The sequence below is a fragment of the Acomys russatus genome, chromosome 26 (assembly GCF_903995435.1).
Source record: "Acomys russatus chromosome 26, mAcoRus1.1, whole genome shotgun sequence".
Classification (NCBI taxonomy): Eukaryota; Metazoa; Chordata; class Mammalia; order Rodentia; family Muridae; genus Acomys; species Acomys russatus.
This window is the reverse complement of record NC_067162.1, coordinates 27,736,933-27,757,480: the sequence shown is the minus strand read 5'-3', so window position 1 is coordinate 27,757,480 and position 20,548 is coordinate 27,736,933. Positions and strand designations below refer to the sequence as shown.

Here is a 20,548-nt window from a genome sequence, read left to right as displayed (position 1 = left end):
CTTAAAAACATCTTGATAAGAGTCTAAAGTGTAGTTCATTCAGTGCTATTTCACTTGTCCAGTGTGCTCATGGCAACACACACACACACACACACACACACACACACACACACACACTGAAAAAGAGGGGGAAGAGAGAGGGGGTGGGGGGGAGAGTCAAAGATTTTTTTTTCTGCTTGAAAAAAAATCCAACACAAATTATGTTCTAAAAAACAATGTACTTAAAATACTGTCTCCTCGTTTTATGCAAGCTCTTTTCTGACCCCTCAGACTTTCTTTGGTTAAGTGATTGTGCTTGAGAGACTTCCCTTCTACCTGCAATTTGTCAGGAATCTCACTTCACTCCCAAATGTCAGGCAGATAGAGATCGATTACTGCATTTTTTTTTTTTTTTAAATCCCGGCACCTGGTATGCAGCTAATTACTAATTGTTTCCTGTAAGGATTTTGCAACTTCTCATCACGCAAAAGTTTCGTCAAAATTCATGAGTTTGGCTTTGCTAATTTATGCTGTGACTCAGACAACTCACTCCTCGTGTAGGAATCAGCACATTCCTATTAGGCAGGGATCATGCTCCCCTCCTACCCAAACTGAAGTGCATTTTGACATCGTTGTTCAGCTCAAAGACAAAAAATGCCTGGGTTATGCCTTGTTTAACGTCAGGCAGCCCTCAGCCCCGGGCTGTAGTTTAGCCTGTGCTTCAAGTTCTATACGTAGCATTAGTTCTGCTTCGCACCTGTTTGTTTGGTTTGTTTGTTTGTTTGTTTGTTTTTCTCTCTTGTGAATTGAGCATCTAGAATCAGTCTGGGCTGCTGATTTCAGGAGGCTAGGACAGGAACCTTTATTTTCTCTCTGCCCCATGATTTTAGTATGAAGTCGACTGGGAAGCACTACTTGAAAAAACAAACAAACAAAAAAACCACTTGATGATTTATGAATCAAAATGTCTTCTAGATTATGATCCTTTATTGCGTGAGTTGAAGTTTATGTCACTGTATAAGATGCTCGGAAAGTTCTTGGGGAAACTCAGTGTCATAGGATGGGGGATAGTTGCTCTATACTTTAAAGCAAAAGCCTGTATAGTCTACAGTGGGGATGCTATGCCACAAAGAATCCTCCTTGGTGCTGTCATCGTAGTATGTGAAATACGCTCAGTGTCTCTAGTTACACCTCAAAAACAATGTGAGGGGTTTTGACCCCGGTTAATTCATGACCATTTACTAACTATAGTATCTGTGAATTGCTTCCCTCTACACGGAACTAGCAATGTGAGAACAAGAACCTGTAAAGTCTTGTGGACAAACATAGTCACATGTTTAGTTCTCTGTTTTCTGCTCAGCGTCAGAGAGAATTCTTTGATATTGCTATGTTGTCAGAATATAAAAATCTCGAGCAGAATGGAGAAATCATGGCACGGTTGTGTTTCTGAGTTAGTGAATCTCACGGGGCGGAAGATAGAGAGGGCTAGAGATGATAACCCTAGCCTAAGAAACAGAGGATCAAACCAGTGGCTACCGTGTGCTTCCAACATGCAAGTGAGATATCTGTGTTTTCACATCTGTGTGTGTTTTAGCCACAACATACAGATGTGTCAGAGGCTCACAGAGAAAAGGGAATGGTTCCTCACTAAGAGGAGCAGGCAAGGAAGACACTGCAGTGACCTGTAGATAAACAGAACAGCACCATCTGCAACGTGTTACAGATCCCCTTGAATATTTGTGATATTTCTTGCTGCATAGTTCTGTAGGTGTGTAATAACTTGGTATTTTATCTTAAAATATTTCTTCCTTTAAACATATTATGCTGGATGGTAATCCCATCCCATATAAGGTTTTTTTTTTGTTTTTGTTTTTGTTTTTGTTTTTGTTTTTTTACCAAACCTCATAATTTAAATTTTTATTGTCTTGACTATGAGCAACATGCTAGGATATTGTGTGGGTGATATGTAACTCTTGTTAATTTTATTTTTACTTTCCCTTTTTCTCAGTTGTCATTGTGTTGTTCATTAGAGTGTCACCTTTGTACTTAGATGAATAAGTATTATTTCTATTGGTTTAGTTATTCTCCAAATGTTAAAATTCCATTTTTCTGCTATTTGCACCTTACAACAAAATAGTTTTCTTTTTCTGGGGTTAAGGAAGGAAGTTACACATGTTATGAATTTCTACAAGTTCTGCTCTATGTTTGATTATCTCATTTTATCCATGTGTAATCATCTATAAAGATGCCCATACCATTTTTTTCCCCTCGGATAAGAAAACTGACATTTAGGGAGATCAAGTGATTTTCGGGTGTTCATATGTTGGAGTAGTGGAGCCAGAAGTTAGATATGCTGGTATCTTTACCGATTTCATGACCTTTGCTTGAAGTGTTTGCAGGAGGATGAAACCTAAGAAGATTTCTCCCCCACCCCTTCTTAAAATAACTCCATGCGATGGAACGTGTATATACCCAGGCAATCCTCAGCTCTTTACTGTCAGACACATCCTACATGGCTTTTGGTGTCAGACAGACTTAGGTCCCTATTACTCCAAGTGTTTATAGGGTTGGAAATGCAAAATGAGCTGGGGGTGGAGGAGAGAGAAGTGTTTTTTCATCTTCTGTCTCTCTAGTCTCCATTTTCCCATACTGGGCTGTGAGATTATCCTAACTGGGGTTGTCTCTCAATGAGCTTGTGAGGGAAGGCTTTCTTTCAGATCTATCAGCACGCTTGGGAAATAGAAAAAAAAATCAAAGAAAGCCATGCTTTTTAAAGTAGGGTACAGGAACTTGAAGAGACGTTTGTAGGAGACCAATCAAAGAAAATTGTCTTGAAAATGAAACCTGGGTTTAACAAGTGTCCCAGCAGGGAGGTAGGATTTGTGCTTCTTTTGCTGAAATGTAATTACTACACTTTGAAGGGGTCTCCCACTCCTTGGCATATTCTTGGGAGGTAAAGGTGTAATGCCCTGTTTCACCCTGGGGCCAAGCATCCACAGCTTCTACTTCACCGTAATGCAAACCTCTAGTTGTCTGTCAATTCTGTGGTTTCAGGCAAAACATCCTTTGTCAAAAGAAACTGATTCTCTATATTAAGTGGCACCTCCCAAATCAAGATTTGTTGTATTCCATTTAGCATGCATAACAGACCCAATAGAAAACTATCATTGCTGTCTAATGGCTGGGGTGGCTGTTCAGAAAAGGTGGTCAAATCCCTAGGGTCACCTATTGGGGGAGGACCGGTGGCCCCGACACTGTCTTGTGTGTTTACTTCCCGTGCAGAGTGCTGCAGCCTCCTGGAAGCATCAGGCAATGCCTGTTTCATCCAAGGAGATAAATCTTCAGGGTTGTATTGCCTGTCAGAGGTAGATTCTCCTGAAACACTCTTTTGGCTGTCCTGTGAAAGCCAGTGATTCACGGATCCTTGCCAAGGATCACCATAAATCCTGTTTAGACAGAGAAATCCCTAATGAAAGAAGGGGTCTTTGCAGTGGCCCACAGCAGTGAGCAAAAACATCAAGAAGAGGACTGTTTGCAACAATGCTTGAGTGGAGGCCGAGGACTTGATTGCATGGGCAGGGACACAGATGGTCTTATAAGTAGGGTTTGATGAGAAGAGGCCGCTCACACCACAGGGCGGGTGGAAAGAGATTTAGCACAGGATCATTCAAGAAGCCATTGTAACGTGTGGGTTCTTCTAGTCCTCCCTCACAGTCTCTACGTCCTTTTTCGAAATGAAAAAAAAATTGACTATTGCTCTGTCCTTCTGAGTTGTGAAAATTAAAGGAAGGTGCATTGCCAGTCCTTTATTTCAGTCCTTATTTTTGTGTGGCTTTCTTTTACTCACAAGCCTTAAAAAAAAAAAAAAAAAAAAAAAAAGTCAGACAGTTCAGATCTTCCCAGATCTAATTCACCATGTTTAGCATTCAGCTAGGATGAGCAGAATTTCAGAAGGGGGGGCAGTATATGTATCCATGTGTGTGCTAAGCAATACTTCCTCCCCTTCATATGTTTTCACGTATATGGATTCTAATAAAAAGAAATGAACCATTTTTCTTCTAATTTAGGATGGGAAACTATTTGGTGTTATCCTGTTCTGACAATGTTTACACTAATCTGTACAATAATTAAGACGTATTACCAAAACTCTTCATTGTTGGTGAAAGCCATTCGTTTGATTTCCTCGGCTCTCCTTTCCCTTTCTCTCATGACCTTCGTTCATCTTTGTGTTTCTGTGTTTCTCTCCCATATTGCCATCTGAGAAAAGAGTTGGACTTTGGAGATGTTCCTCTGGTTGTTACAGAGTCTGACTCCTGGGTGCCTTTTGAGCAGTACCTGGGGAGAAGTAATGCCATTTTCTTACATGTGTGCTATTCCCCAGAAATCATCTTATACAGTAGATGCTATTGTGATCACACTCCAGACGCTGAGTTTTACAGAGGCGTAGCCATTTGTCCGATACCATGCAGCGAGTTAGTGGTGGAGCATCACCTGCACTTCAGCTCTTGTTCTTCCCTGGAGGTTTGCAGAAGGGCAGGCAAAGGCACTGCATTCAGGTGCGTGGAATGAGGCTGAGTTTTATTTCTCTCATTAGCCACTCCTTCCCTTTAGACACTCCCTGATATGGATGATGCTGTGAACTGAGGCACAGCTCCTCCTGTGTGCCTTCCTTTCCTACCTCTGATTCTGCAACCAGGCAAAGAGAGAAAGGAAAAAGAGAGTTAGATGAATTTCCCAAAGGGCGGTTGCCAAGCAATCAGTTTGCTTTATTATATTTGCTTGATTTAGAACGAAACAAAACAGTAAATTTTCCCACCTCTGGATCTAAGTACTTAAGCGCAGATTTAAGGACAGTGGTCCTATGAATAATGAAAGAGTTTGCACCTTGTCAGGAAACAGCCCTGACATCAAAGAGACACCAAAAGGAAACTCCAGGTGAAACTTCCTCCCACATCTCCAGCGTCAGCTTCTTGCAAGGCCTTGTTCTTAGAGTGCTGCCTCTGGACCAAGAGCTTGCTTACTGTCTCCAGGGGAGTCACCAGCCATGCAGGACCTCTGATCTCTTTTTAGACCTCCTAGAGTAGAATTGGTTTAATAAAGCCCCCAGATGAGCTGCACACCAAGTCACAGAAGCACTTCTCCTCAGAAGAGGGTCAAACTCGGGGCTAGGTTAGGATGGGATGGCATGGATGAATGAGTTACCTCTTACCCAAGTACATAATTTAAGAGGGGGCTACAAAGTACAGCTATCAGCACAAAACAATGTCTGAGCACTTATGCATATGTATTTAGGAGACACATTCACATACTCTTAGACATCTTCGTCTTTCCCCTTCTGAGTCCTTGTGGGAGATGGCAAGAGAAGGTGGTGCAATGGTGAGAAACTGCATTTCTCATTATCTTTAGAGTCTCTTCATTTTCATCCCCCAAAACTGTACCGAGTCACTCTTACTGTTACCTTCTTATCTAACCACTGCTAAAATGTCAATAACTGGTTAGACCTCAAGAACTTAGTGTGAAAACCTGAATTTTAAAGTTCAAGGTCAGATCAGCTGTCAGGACAGAAGTCGCATTCAGGATGGGGCGGAGATCAAAGCAGGTGGTAAGCATCACAGAACTTCCAGTGAGCCTACCTCACCAGTCAACTCAGTTTCACAAGACAGCCTAAGCCACAGAGAGCATGTTAATCTCTGTTTCCCAGATAAGGAGGTGGAGATGTTTCTAAGGGTATCCAGTGAGTAAACTGAGAAGGAATTCAAGTACCTGTAGTTTACTTCAAAGCCCATTCTTTTTCTTTTTAATTGTATTATTGATTAATTTATTCAGATTACAAGTCAAGTGTTATCCCGTCACTTGGATCCTCCCTTTCCTCCCTCCCTCCCACAGCCCACTCTTACCCTTCAGCTTTTAATGATCTGTGATCTACACCAGAATTGCATCAAATAATTTGAAACATATTCAAAATTCTAAAGCAAACTTACCACCATTGCTTTCTGTGTTTGAGTGCTGCATTGCCAAATACCTTGTTATTCTGAATATAGCCTTTTGATATTTGCAAGTTAAAGGGTTCTTCAAAATAATGAAAGGACAGCTATGGTTAATGGGAGCTCTGTTGGTAATTTTGACACCCACTTTCCTGATAACCAAGGCAGGAGAGGATGGGGGGGTGATGGGGGTCTTCAATATGAGCAATATAGCTATTTCCAATCAGGACTGCTGAAGTTCTGTAGCCTCTGTGGACAGGAGTCCTGGGTGCCCAGTGGGCCCCACATGCTTACTTCATTAGTGTTTACTTCTCATATGTCTCTTCTGTAACAGCTACGCACTGGCCTCTCTTGCTTGTGTCTGTGTGAGACTCATTAGCAGTGGGTATGTGTCTCACACAGTGTTTCATTCACAGGCCTGCTAGCTGTGCCAGGGGCTGGGACTGCCTCTCAAGCTATCCTGGGAGGCTGCTATGCAGAACAAAGCTGGGCCCGATCCCTCTTGCAGCCCTGTGGGTCTTGCTTTCCACATGTAAGATCGCTGAGAAGGAAGGTTTTGGAACTCTCATCACCGTAGCTGGATTCTACCTCTCTAGAATGACTGTAAGTGGCCAACTGCTACTTGTGACCTTGTGATGGTACAGTGAGTAGGGACTGGATTTTTCAGGTCTGGCCTCTCCATCTGCCAGCCAATGTGCAGGTGCCAGTCACCCTGCCCAGCACAGGCAAGCCAGATACGGAACACTGGCTGTAGATCCTGGCAGAAGGGGACAGCTTTTGCAAGCTTTAGCTTGGCATCACCATTTAATTTATACCCTGCTTGTGCAGCTACAGGCTCAGCACCATTTCACTCCTTCTTTCCTTTCTCCTTGGGTCATGATTGTCACCGGATTCAGTTTGTTTGTATTCCACCCTGGTCACTGCAGCCAGAGCTGTGGCTGGGTTGGCCAGGGCCGTGGATCTGTGTCTTAGGAACTTCAGAAAGTTTGTTCTGGTATCTCTGGGAGAGAGCTGGTGTGGACTGGGTGCTGCTGGCAGATTGCAGAGTTTGGGGACACGTGCTTCGGGCACTGTTTCCACTTTCTGTCTTTGGTTGCCTCCTCATTAAATCTGCCTGGGCCTGTGGAGTTGACTACCAATTGGTGTCTGACCTAGTTACAAGGACCCACCGTGTAACCCCTTACTCATCACAAGAAATATATCTTAATGTTTTGTTCCTTGTGGTTCAAAGTGATCTTTGTCATTTTAGTGTCCTGCTAGTTCCCTTAAGTATGCTTGGTGCATGTGTGTCTATGTATGATGTGAACACGGAAGTGTATGTGTGTGCTCACACAAGTGGGGGAGGGGTAACTGCGATTCTGCTTTCTAAATGAGGCTGGCGTTTTACGTGGCTGTGTTGGGAATCTGGTTTTGGGAAACAGGGCTCTGCTTCTGTGTAGAACAGTTAACAGGCTGGTTTCTGAGCCCGCCCTTCTTTTACTCTCTACTTTCCTTTGAGCACCAATTCTCACAGTTTTTTTCCCCACCTTGATTTCAACACTGTTTGCAGTCTCAGCCAAAGGGCACCAGGGAGTTTCTCAAAGAATCTTGAGACTGTTCTGTCTAATGAATGAATATTTCAGTTGGGACGTTGCAGAGGGCAGCACCAGGCTCCATTTGGCTCCTCTTTCAGCACCACTGAGCTATGCATGACTCACCTATTTGGCTTTTGTTTATGCTGAGCTCATCAAGCAAGTGTGAGTTTGATTTGTTCAGCATAACCAAGAATCCAGGACCTTTGGTCACCACTTTTCACAGGCACTGTGAAAATTACTCTTTCCAAACAAACTAGATAAAAGGAACAAGCAAATTACTTTCCCCACATTAAGTTAATCATATGTATCTAATTGCCAATCAAACGTCTTAATCAGTATGAGTGCGTCAGAGTTAACATTTATTTTCCAAGCTTCTCCTATAAGCCTGGCCTATAGCAAGAACCAGGAAAAGGAAAGCAAGCAACATGCAGCCTCCTCAGGTGTCTCAAATACTAATAACCTTCTTTTTCTCTCTGTTTGAGTCAAATTGTTTTTGAGAGGCCACTGTGTGTCTGGGATAGAACCCTGTGCATTCATTTTTGTGTTATTGTATATTATGCATCTTTAATGATGTTCCAGGCAACTCTGTAAGTTAGGTCTTCGGGAAGAAGATTCACATGAGGAAGCTAAGGCCTATTCAGCTGAGTTGAGCTGCTTCCCTCCCCTCCCCCACACTCCCTCACCCAGCCCCTGATAGAGCAGCATATTTTACGAGAAAGTAGAGGCAGCGGTTTCAATCTAGGATTGGACTTTCCCAATGGCCATTAGTCACCAACTCCTTCTGTCAATGGTACTCCATAGCTGTTTGCTTTTAAATGTAGTGAATATGGTTCAAGTTCTTCCCGTGTCCCATGGCCCCTGGCTTACTCCAGATGTCTTGAGCTTCAAGGTTTCAAAGATATTCATCTTACTCAAATACTAATCGTAAAAGATGAGAAAAAAATGAGGGTTCCTGTGATATAACAATTTGCCTGTGGTCATAGGACCTGGACATTAACTCAGTCATTCAAGTCTATAGGATGGCTGGGTGGGTTATAGTGCATTATGTAGTTTATTCTGGGACTAGGCAGTTCTAAAGTGTTTCACTATGCAATGCTATCCGGGCTGTAGAGAGAGCAGTTAAAATTAGGTACAATACTATCTCATTAAGGACAGGGACCCAATATTAATCTATCAGTGTGTCCCTCAACCCCAGTACAGCATCAGGTGCACTAAAGATTGTCAGATAGATGAATGGATGCCTTGGATGGAATGATGGGTCTTCCAGGAGCATTCTTCTCATCTGCCTGCTACTTGCTGACCTCCCTTCCTGGACTCTCCAAACACCAAGGAGTATTTTAGACTCAAATTGATGCTATCAATATTTAATTTGACACCTCGATGATTCAGGCATTTAGCGTTGTAAACTCTTTTCTTGTTTCTATTTTAGAATATGTTGGCTCCTTCTTTTGGCAGCTGGACGTGGAACATTTCTTCCTGGCTGTTGGAGAAAGCAATAGAAAAGGTTTAGTCCTCAACACTCTAGCTCATTCTGGCTTTGGCCAGTTCAGGGATCCACTTTGCAGAAGAAATATGCCACATTGCACATTGAGGTTGAGAACATGTGGCTTACAGTGTCACACAGCAGTAGCTTTAACACTGAGGAAGAAGAACAAAAACCTCACCACATTTTATTCATGGAGACTCAAAATATCTTTTTCTTTTGTTATAAAATGTAGGGATATATTTACATCAGTGTCATTTAAGTAGACATTTTTACATCATAGTGAATTATAACAAAGCAGCCTGCTGTATTTTCCATTTTGCTTTCAATTCATGGAATTGCCAAGGTGGGACAGGCTTCCTTTTTTATGCAGTCTGTGGGCAGCACTTTTTCTGTTCTCGTATTACAACAAGTCACTTCTATGTTATGTGGACATAGAAATATAATCCTTTTTAGCAATCTGGGTGTCACAGAATGGGACTATTAAAAATCATTTTATTTATGAGGTGCTTAACATCAACTCAGTTACTTCACTCAAGAGTCAGATGGCCAAAACTTTGATGTTTTATTTCTGTAATTGAAAAAAAAGAAATCCTTGAAACATGCATAAGGAAAAAAATATATAAATAGTCAATACCAGGATTCTTGTGTCCTCTTTTGACATTTTATAATTCAAATAATTAAGGTGGTCTTGCATGAAGCAAGAAGTTTTCATGGTTGCTAGAAACACTTGCCTTATTCCTGAAAATGAGTAGTGTTTTTTTCTGGCATTCAGATAAAAAGACCTAGTGTAGAACTGCACTATTGAAAAGATAACCTTGCCTCAGAAGCCTCTTCCCCATAAACAAATGGAAGGGATATCACCAATCACATCAAATGCATTTGCTTGCTTCCAGGTTAAATCTGTAGAGATTAGTCCTTTAATGAGGTGACAGGGTTTTAGGCTATGAATCTGAGGAGAGGACATGGTAATGAGCTGGCTTCTAAGGGAGGGTGGAGAAACTTTTATTAACTAGGTTTACATCATAATTTGGCAGGTTGCTGGGGAGCCTTCTCAGGCCACTAAAAATAGATCAGTCTCTTAGATGCAATCATGTCATCATTTCACCTTGTCTTTTCTTTAAGTCGTTTGATGTTAGCAGCCCTCTTGTTTTTAGGTTGAAGATCTTATCAGAGACCATCTACAGAAGAAAGAAGCAAAGTCCAGGTGACCCAGATATGGGTACTTTTACAAGCTCCCTATGAAGGTCCTTCTGCAGGGTGTCTGAGATGACATGACAAGCAAAAGTGCTCACTTCCAAACTTGATGGTCTGTGTTAGGCTCCCCCGGGACCCACATGATGGAAAGAAAGAACTGGCTCCCAAAAGTTGATCTGTCTTCTCCACGTACAGCATCCATGCAGTGGCATGTGCATGCCCACTCCCCCTCTCCCACCCGCACACGTGAATATAGAGGATTCTATTATGCACAATTATGGACGGCTGTTAACCAAAGACATTATAAATACCCAGCAAACAAAAGCAAGCAACATGGAGCCTGAGAACAATGCGCTGTAGATTGACAGGATTGCCAATGAAAGCCAAGCCCTGACAAAGCATGCTGAGCTACACAACACTGAAAGCCTAGCTAAAAGTGAAAAACAAACAAGTTTACGATAACAAAGGAAAAAGATCTTAACCCAAAATGCTAACATCTAAAAACCATCATGGAGAGAGCCTGTATTGCTTAAACAGGAGGAAAGAGTGAGACCCTCCCAGGTTGTCTCTACCCTACCATTGCCCCTTCAGTAGCCCTTGGGATATTTCTAGATTATCTAGGCCTTTCCAGGATCCATTTTGAAACCACTGGATTCTAACACTGAGTTGCCGTTTGGCTCTTAGTTCTTGAGATTTATGATGTCTCTCAAGCCTGAAGTCTGGGTCTCTCTATGTGTGGTTTACAGCACATACAGAAAGCTGCACAGCATTAGTTTCATAAGCAATAAGTAATACATAGGACAGAGCCTCTATCCTTCATAATTCCATAGAAGTGGGGTTGTTTGCAAATGGTTCAGAAGAGGGTCTTTAAGTGTGTATTCAAGGACAGAAGTGTTTCTTGCCTGAGAACGATTGCTGTTGCCCCTCATTGTACCATAGTCACTGACTATCAGCTCCTTGCTGGCATGTGTGTTCCAGTGTAAATAGGTCTTAGAGAAGAAATCACATTGTATTCTGTTTCAGAAAAGATTTCAAGGTATTCTCTGTGTCTTTGATCACCTTTTAATTTTTGTCTGTTTGCATGTTTGAGAAAGGCTTCTCTTTGATTCTCTAGTGAACTGACCAGTGTCTGGCACATGGGAGATGCTCAGGAACTGCTCACGGGCAGAATATGAGTGCTCTACACTGATGATGACTTTATTATTTTTTATTCTAATTAATTTGTTTATTTATTACTTTACATTTCTATCACAGCCCCTCCCTCCTTTTCTCCCAGTCCCACCTTCCGACCCTCTTTCCCCTTTTCCTACTCTCTTTCTCCTCAGAAAAGGGGAGCCCCACCCTGACTAGCCAGGCCCAGTACAAGGTGATGCCTTTATGAGCTTGTGTGCATGTGTGTTTGTGTGTGGGCATACATAAATTCTGAGGGTAGACTGTCAAGAAGTCATCTTGAGTCAGGGTCTTAAAGAACTAAGATTTCAGGAAGAAAGGAAACCACTCTATCCAGAGTGAAAGGAATGGGGGGGGGGGGGAGGGAAAGCACAGTGAAACAATGCAGCAACCCTCAGAAACCAGTGGGTTACTGGCAGAATCTGGCCCAGGCTAAGTCACCTGAGGAGCACCTGGGAAGAGCCTTCCTGAGAGTGACGTACACCAGCTGTCAGGACAGGAGCTCTGGAGGAAGACCGCCTGAATGTGCATTCCTACAGACCATGTGCCTGGGCTAAGTGACCCTGAGTGTCTTAGATATCCTTAGTTTCAAACAGGCACAATCATTGTGACAATCTATTAAAGCGCGACAATACACACAAAGCGGGCCATACAAAATAGGAGACTCAAAATAGGACATAGGAAATTGGAGATGCTGGTGCTTTGAAGTTCAGAATGGTATATGCAGGCCTATGGCTGGTGTGAGCATGCCACATCTATGTGAGGATGGGTTTTGTCTTTCTGGCAGCAGAAGGGTGTTCAGTATTCACCTGGAAGTGACTCTGTGTTCTCACATGCCAATGTGTGAGGCCCCGTAATTCTGCCTTTGAGGATGATGCTTGATTTCCAGACTATCTCTTTTGAAAGGAAATGGGATAATTAAAGCAGTGACATCAGCAGCTAGGATGGCTGCAATCAGACTTGACCTTGTGGTGTGTCTCTGTCCCCATGAGTGACATAGCTCTTGAAACTGCTTGTCTTTTGCTGAGAACAAGTTTTGCGTTTAAACTTTAGTCCAAATTATTTAATGATGTTATTCCCTCTCCACCATGACACCCTATTATATAAAACAAAGCCAATTTTGATACGGGGGTGTCTTTGTAGGTTGTCTTACATTCCATTTGGAATAAAACAGGGGATGCATAAATGTGCAAAATGAATTTTAAGGAAAGGAAAGCATAGGGTGAATTCTGGGCTCTGTAATTTCCAACCTAGTTTCTTATTTATGCAGGACCGAGTTTTCTGCAGCTCTTGTACTCCGCTCTCTCCCTGTCACTAGGTCACGATCCACATTGTCTCTGCCTAAGATTCTTTGTCTTTATGTCCATGGAAGAGAACTGCCCTTCTTACCAGTGGCTCCTTTTAGACATTTCACCTGGCTTGTGATACCTCAGGCTGCCTTATTATTGCTTTTTGACCAAAGAGAAGTCTTGGGAATCACTGCAAATGGATTCCTTCTGTGAAGATTAAAATTCAGAGAACGGTAAGGACAACACAGTCAGTCTTGGTTAGCTGCTTTTAATGCCAGCAATAAGGTGATGCACCAGTTTATTTTTATAGAGACTTGGTAACAGGACAATAATTTATGATAATATCGATTACTGTTTAGTAAGCAGTTAACTTTGTCCTATGAACAAGAATATAATTTACAGACCTCATCTCCTTTGCTTCAGTGCAGCTTTCTGAGGTTTTTGAAAACTGTTTGGCTGGTATCACAAGAGACAGAGTCCCAAGCTCAGGTCTGGTGAGCCACAGAGTGCCAAAGGAGAACCCTGTTTTGTCTATAATTTGTAGACACCTGGTCACTATCACCACAGCTCATCTCTTCCTTGTTTTCTTCTTACTGGAAACAGACATGTTTTGTGTGAATGAGGGGGTCTTGCACGCATTCTCTGAGGCCACCATTTCATCTGAGTCTGAAGACTGAAGAGCTGGATGTTCTGTGTGCCTCCTGGAAGCTGAATCATAACTCCCTGCCCTTTACCCTCACAGTTCTTTTCATACTCAATATCTCTTATAGATCATCTTCATTGTGATGTTGGGGTTACCTCATGAACCTCACCCCGACTCATGTTGAACACCAGAGAGGCATAACTTGTTAGAACGCTAATACTGCTGTGAAAATGGGTGGCTTTTTAGCCAGGGGAACTTCTGGTAATTGAGTTGGAGAGATACTTACTTTCTACCATATTTACCATGATACCGAGTGTCAAATTAACTTGATAATTTACTGGATAAGGGAACTGGTTTAAGTATTTTCAAATATTAGCAATCAAATTATGAGTTGCATTTCTGCTGTGTATGTACAAATTTACATATAAATTAACCATCAATCTAACATCTATATATCAAACAGCCATTACAGATCATTGCAAGCATCAAAGAGGAGACCACATTAGGAAAACTGAGTTAAATCCAGCCCAGTTCTCTTGGCTGAAGATGTAAGATAAAAGCCATTAGTGAGTGCTATGGTAGAAGGATTTCTAGAGTCTTCAATCCTCTGACTTGAGCAGAACTCCTTTGTGTATGAGCATGGTTTTCTTTTTTGTTTTTGTTTTTTGTTTTTCTGCCATTCCTACAGAGAGAGTAATTGCAGCCCTGTCTGATGTCATGACACAGCTCTACATAACTGCAGGGCATTGTTTTTTTTTTTTTTTTTTTTTTTTTTTTGGCTTGGTTTGGTTTTGTTATTGTTGTTTAGCTTTGTTTTTTATTTCCTTATTCTCAATTCTTAACAATATTCTTAAAAGTAGGTACCACTTTTAACTCAACACTAGTTATAAAAGAAGAAAATGTCAGATGAATCCTAGAGGATGTCATTGCATATCTGCAAGAACATAGAAGCTAAATCCAGGGGGAATCAGCCTAAAGAAAGCTTCCTCTGAGAAGAATAGATTCTTGATCTTGTCAAGTGACTTTCCAGCCACCTTCAAGAACACCAACTGTAGTCATAGCAATGAAGAATGCTATTCCACCAGCAAAGGTCAGGAGCACATAAGTGAAGCATCTCAACATCACTGATCACCCCCATCTCCTGAATAAACCTAGGGAACTTAATGAGATAAAAGGAAGACCCAGAGACCCCACTGGACAACTTCTCTAGCTCATGTCCCACTGCAGTACCCAAGTTCATTTTTTTTTTTCATTTTCTCCCTTTATTTTCTTCTTTTTCTTCCTTCTTTTTATTATTTAATTAATTTATTTAGATTACAACTCAATTGTTATCCCATCACTTGTATCCTCCCATTCCTCCCCCCCCCCTCTGCTTTCGCCCTATTCCCTTGCCATAGGTCTAAGATGGAGGCCAAGTTCATATTTGTGTCTTAGAAAAATGACAAACCTTCACTCACTGAAGCCCTTCAAAATTATAGGTGCCTCAGTGAGAATATGATGTCAGGAACTCACTGTCTCTTTACCAGCCTATCTTTTTAGATGCTATTTGTGATAACAATCACAAAGAGCTTGGCATTTGTCTACTTGATGGAGAATGGAGAGAAGAAAACAAGTAAGTTTTTTTTTCCGTTATGAAGTCATAGACTATTGGAATCCTCAAAGCTTTTATCCTCATGTCATCTTAGTAGAGTTGACTTAAAAGATAGGTTTTTGCTTTTGTCAAATTTTGTTTTATTTTTGTTGGAAGAGGAATGAAGGTTGGAGGATAATTTGAGGGAGTCAATTCTTTCCTTTCACCATGTGGGTTCTGGACATGATCTTAAATCATAAGGTTTAGAAGCAAACAGTTTTACTTGCTGAGCCATTTCTTACCAGCCTGAGCTTAGTGTCTCCTTGACAAAGGATAGCCCCCATTTAATTTGAGAATCTTTATTATATTTTTTTCTGAGCATCATGTCTTCAGAAGGAAGATCCTTACCAATGTACCTTAAGTCAATCACACTGCTAGGGAGGTTAAGACTTCCCTCTCTTCTCATGAGATAGTGGTAGCAGGCTGTGATTGTTTGGGCTGAAACACAGCAGTGTAAACACATGCCTCACAATGACTCTCTGACTGTGAACATTGACATCGGCTCTATCCGAAAATTTGCAGATAATTTGACATCTTGATTGTGTGGGACACTGCCTTTATCTGACCAAATGTGGTTAAAAGATGGTTCTTCACTGTACTTGTGTGTTTCCCTGTGTCGGGCTACCTTTCCTGTGTTATAACAGGAGCCTGGTGAACTCATATAGTCCTTCTTCCTTCTTTAATGACATCAGTGGGCTACTTCCCCAAATCTCTGTCCTAATTTATATCTAAAAATAGAGTTGACTTGAGCAGTTAAGTGAATTGCTGTACATTGAAACAACCTGTACCTGAGTCCTAGCCTCACTGTTTTTTGGCACTGGGGTTGATGGGAATTTCATACATCCTTTTTGTACCTCAGTTTCCTAGCTGTGGAACAGAAGAAGCATAGAACTTGACTACAAGAATACACGCACACACACACTTACACATACAAGAAAGTACTTAGCCAATTATTGAAGACACTCAATAGCTGTTATCAATTGTCAGTTCTTGTTTGGATTAAGCTCGGTTAAATAACTCATACCTAAAGTTCCTGAGAGAATTTATGCCACCTATTCATAACTGTGATAACATATTAAATTCCCACAGATGCTGAGATGCCTGCTAGGCAAGTGAAGCAATTGGAATACTTTTCCAAACTCAGTATTGGCAAAATCACAGACATTTCATGTCAACCAGAACATATCTGTTGTTTTGGCACTTTTATTACAATAGCCATATTCTTTTGATAGCTGGTAATCTCTGCCTCTGCTTTTAATTATTTTAGGGGCCAAGCCAAATGATGTCATGTTCCATTATCAAGGTCGAGTAGTCTGAGATCATTATAGTCCTGGAAAACTAATCACAAGTTATCTCGGTCATCAATTCACAAATGAGGAATATTTCTAGTCACACACACACACACACACACACACACACACACACACACACACACACACATACATACATGTAAACACATTTGTGCTCTCTCTATATATTTTTCTACTGCCATTATTGATTACTGCAGTAAGTGAGCCTGAAGAAGTCAGAAGTTTACTGATCCAAGACAACAAAACTGAATATAAGATAAGTTGCCGCCTTTAGGTAGCTCACAGCTTCTTTAGGTACAAAGTTATAAAGGGCAGATAGCCACAGAACAAAGAGTTCTTGCCTATGAGAAAACACAAAAGCCATAGGGTATAGTAAGACATTCCAATAAGATATGCTAAGAGGATTCTGCAGCACTGTGAGTTACATGAGGCAGTGAGGCAGAGGGCTAGTGCTGTTCCACCAACAATGGCTGAAGAACTTACATGAAGAAACAGCATGCTCAGAAGGACACAGGGACTGTCAGCTGCCAAGTGAGTCAACAACAGGACTTCCTCATGCAAGAGGCACTATGGAAAGGTGAGGCTGACACAGACTCAGGAATGATTAAGCCGTGTTAATGAATGTGAGCACTTCCCAACCTGATTAGAAACCATGGAGTAGAGCCTGGAGAGGTAGCACAGTGGCTAAAAATTTTCTGTCCTTGTAGAAGATGCTAGTTTGGTGTCCAATACATTAAGTACCTCACAACCACCTGTAATTCTATCTCCGAGAAAACGGACCCCTTCTGACTTCTTCAGGCACCTGCACACATGTGGTACCCATGCAGACAAGCGGGCATACACACATGCATATAAGATAAAATAACTGTCAAAAAAGAAATCACTGAGTATTTTCACATTTTGAGATACAGATACATGTATATGTTTAGGTAGAGTTTTGTGTGTGTGTGTGTGTGTGTGTGTGTGTGTGTGTGTGTTACACACATATATGTGAATTGCATTTATGGTTGTAGCTTCTGTTAAGAAGGAGTGTCTGTTTTGCTATGTGCATATTTTCAAGTTATTTCATTTATTACAGAGCGACAAATTAACAGAATAAAACAAGCTATAAAAAAGATAAGAGGTGTTGCAGAATACATATGATCATGTATATGTGTTTGCCTTGTTCATATCAGTAATTTTTCACTGAATCTTATTAATAAACTGCCTGAGTGTCTTAAACACTTTTATTAAGGTTGATTATGCTACTTGTTAGATTTTTGCTTCTGAAAAAGTTGCTAGCATTTTTGGGTAGGAATAAAACATGTCTTAGACTAAGGATTTTAATATCGTTATATTGTAGTATTCTCAGGTTGTATAACTACAGGAGTAGGTTCAGTCTCTTTTACAGCTTTATGGTCATTATTCTTGTACTGAGCACACTTACTTATTATGGAGTCTTCTTCTTGCTCTTCTTCTTCTTGTTCTTCTTCTTGTTCTTGTTCTTGTTGTTCTTGTTCTTGTTGTTCTTGTTCTTGTTCTTCTTCTTGTTCTTCTTGTTCTTGTTCTTCTTGTTCTTGTTCTTCTTCTTGTTCTTCTTGTTCTTGTTCTTCTTGTTCTTGTTCTTGTTCTTGTTCTTCTTTCTTGTCTTCTTGTTCTCTTGTTCTGTTCTTCTTCTTGTTCTTCTTCTTGTTTTTCTTCTTCTTCTTGTCTTCTTCTTTTCTTCTTCTTCTTCTTTTCTTCTTCTTCTTCTTCTTCTTCTTCTTTCTTCTTCTTCTTCTTCTTCTTCTTCTTCTCTTCTTCTCTTCTTCTTCTTCTTCTGCTTCTTCTTCTTCTTCTTCTTCTCTTCTTCCAGTTTCAACTCAAAATGTATCAGGATGGATCAAAATGGTCAGGGATTTTGGAGACACGGAACTCTAGATTGTTATCTTGGGCAATCTGTTGAACTTCTCAGAGGTTTGCATCTTTTCTTTTTGGGAAGTTAGGATGGGATAAGCTAAGCCCCTCCATGACATATTGGAAACATTAATTAAAAATAAATGAGTGCAAAAAATTACACGTTGTACAAGGCAATAATATGAGAGATCTACATTGCTTGGAGAATGATGCCAGATCATCTGGCATGGGATTGTTAACATGATTGTTAATATTCTAAACAGAGAAAGTGAAACTGTAATTTGGACAAGAAATTCTGACAGCATGTAGAAGGGCAGGAGGCTACCTCATATGCTAGGATACTGTTTGTTTATTCATTTCTTAAAGATATTACAAAGGCTATGGATATTTATTTAGTTCTGTGCCCAATAGCCCTTCTAATAGGGAATTATTTGGGTACAATGAAAGACATTTGTAAATGCGGCTGATAAGACTACCATTAGACAAGGAGTGTTTTGTTGGACACAAGAATTCTATTATCCCTGGCTTCAGTTGTCAAGTGCCCGGGGAACCCAGAATTTATGGTAGCCGCACAATGGGCCTTTCAGGGCCCAGCGAAAGAGCTGTGAGATCCTGCTCCATGGCTTTTCAGGCTTCTAATCTTTTTATCGGGCCAGGACAATGCTGGATTCAGCTGCTGCCTGAGCCTCCTGACTGTCCATTGGCCATCAGGTATTGTGCAGTAATTACCATGGTGACAATGGACTCTCTTCTACACCCCGTCCATCGGCCCTTTAGAAACAGCAAAGGTTGTCACTTTGTATTATGTTTCTAAAGGCATGGCTTACTTAGGAAAATGACTAAAGGGACATAAAGATAATCGCGTTAAGAGTTTCATTTAAAAGGCTGCTGTGTCAAATCCATTTGGCGCTCAGGAACTTTTGTGGATGCTTTCTTGTAATTGCAGTTACTTGTTGGGTACCATTCCATGTTCTCTCAGTGAGGAATCAGCCTGAGAGGTTTCACATGGGCCATGAACCATGAGCTGCTGGAAGCCCCTAAACACACAGTGGGAGCAGAGGTCTAAGCCAAACACGGCATCCTTAAAACTCTTTGAGACTTGGTTTCCTCATGTGGAAAAAAACAAAAAAACAAAAAAACAAAAAAAAAAAAAACAAAAAAACAACAACAGCAATTGTGGTGTTCATAGATGGCTATTAGTTACAGTTTGTATAATTGCAAATGTCCAATATATTTGCTGTTGCATCTACCAATGAGCTTTATGCAAAACAAACATGAAATGAAATATAAAACAACCATAACAAATGTAAAAGTATCTGTCTTTTAATAATCACAGCTCATGAGTTTTAATTGAGGTTTTTAATTTATTCTTACTACTCTTTATAATAATCCTCCAAAATTGTGACTATCCACATTTGATACAGAGAAAAGGCCTCAGATTGTTACTGCTTATCCAAACTCAATCTAGTTTAACAGAGGCAAAACCTGGGCTTCAAGTCAGGTTTTCTTACAGCGCCTCCCCCTTTTGTTAAAACACACACACACACACACACACACACACCACACACACACACACACACCTCATAATCGACAGGCTTATCTTATAAAATATGCTTCAACATATGGTTTGGGGACTTTGGCAAAACAAGAAAAAAAAAAAAAACACCCAGTGGTGGTTATTAATGGTGCTTAATCATCACTTTGACAACGTTGAGAACATGTAACACCCCAAGAAGCTGTAAGTTCCCATTGTGGATGCCCAGAGCGTGCCACTTATCAAGCCCCTTCTGCTGCTTACTGAGCACAAAAACCACAGAGCAGGATCAGCCACGTGCTTCTAGTTATTGCTTATAGGCCATAGTAGAGCGTAGTCCTAAGAGCAGCGTCACAAACCTGCATTTTAACTCGCTTTTGCATTGATGCGGATGCTTAGTCATTGTTTGTTTGATCAGCTCAGTTCTCAACCATCTTTGCTGCATGCTTATACCAAAATAGAAAGTATCTTTGCACACACAGGAGGAACAGGCACCACTTGCTCTGACAAGTGGCTCAGATGTTGGGGCTACTCCTCACAGCAGGAGTGGACTTGTTGACAACCTAGTCCAGTCCTGCTGTGTCCTTGCTGTGTGCTTGGGCACTCACTGCAAAGCCTCAATTTCTGTATCTGTAAAATGGGGTTGCATTATTACCTCCCCAATCTATCTTACTCGCCTTGATGGTAATGTTTTTCTTCAGTCCGTATTCTATCTATAGGATTTCTCTGATCACAGTACACACAGACTTAGGTTTTAAGATACTGAAACATGCACTGATGGAGTGGAAAGGGGCTACTTACTATATTCTACATACACTTTTATTTACCCCTCCACCAATACAACATGGTTGGCTTTTATGCCTGCCCAGTTGAAAGTACG

The 20,548-nt window shown here is 41.0% G+C and overlaps 1 protein-coding gene across 1 annotated transcript in view; it reads left to right on the top strand.

The window, feature by feature from the left end:
• Window positions 1-6,544: 6,544 nt before the first annotated feature.
• Cdh11 (cadherin 11) overlaps window positions 6,545-20,548 on the top strand; it is a 105,799-nt gene continuing 91,795 nt past the window's right edge. The window contains exon 1 of the mRNA XM_051169144.1: window positions 6,545-6,566. The gene's annotated coding sequence lies outside the window, so the exon portion shown is untranslated. The remainder of the gene's footprint in view (window positions 6,567-20,548) is intronic.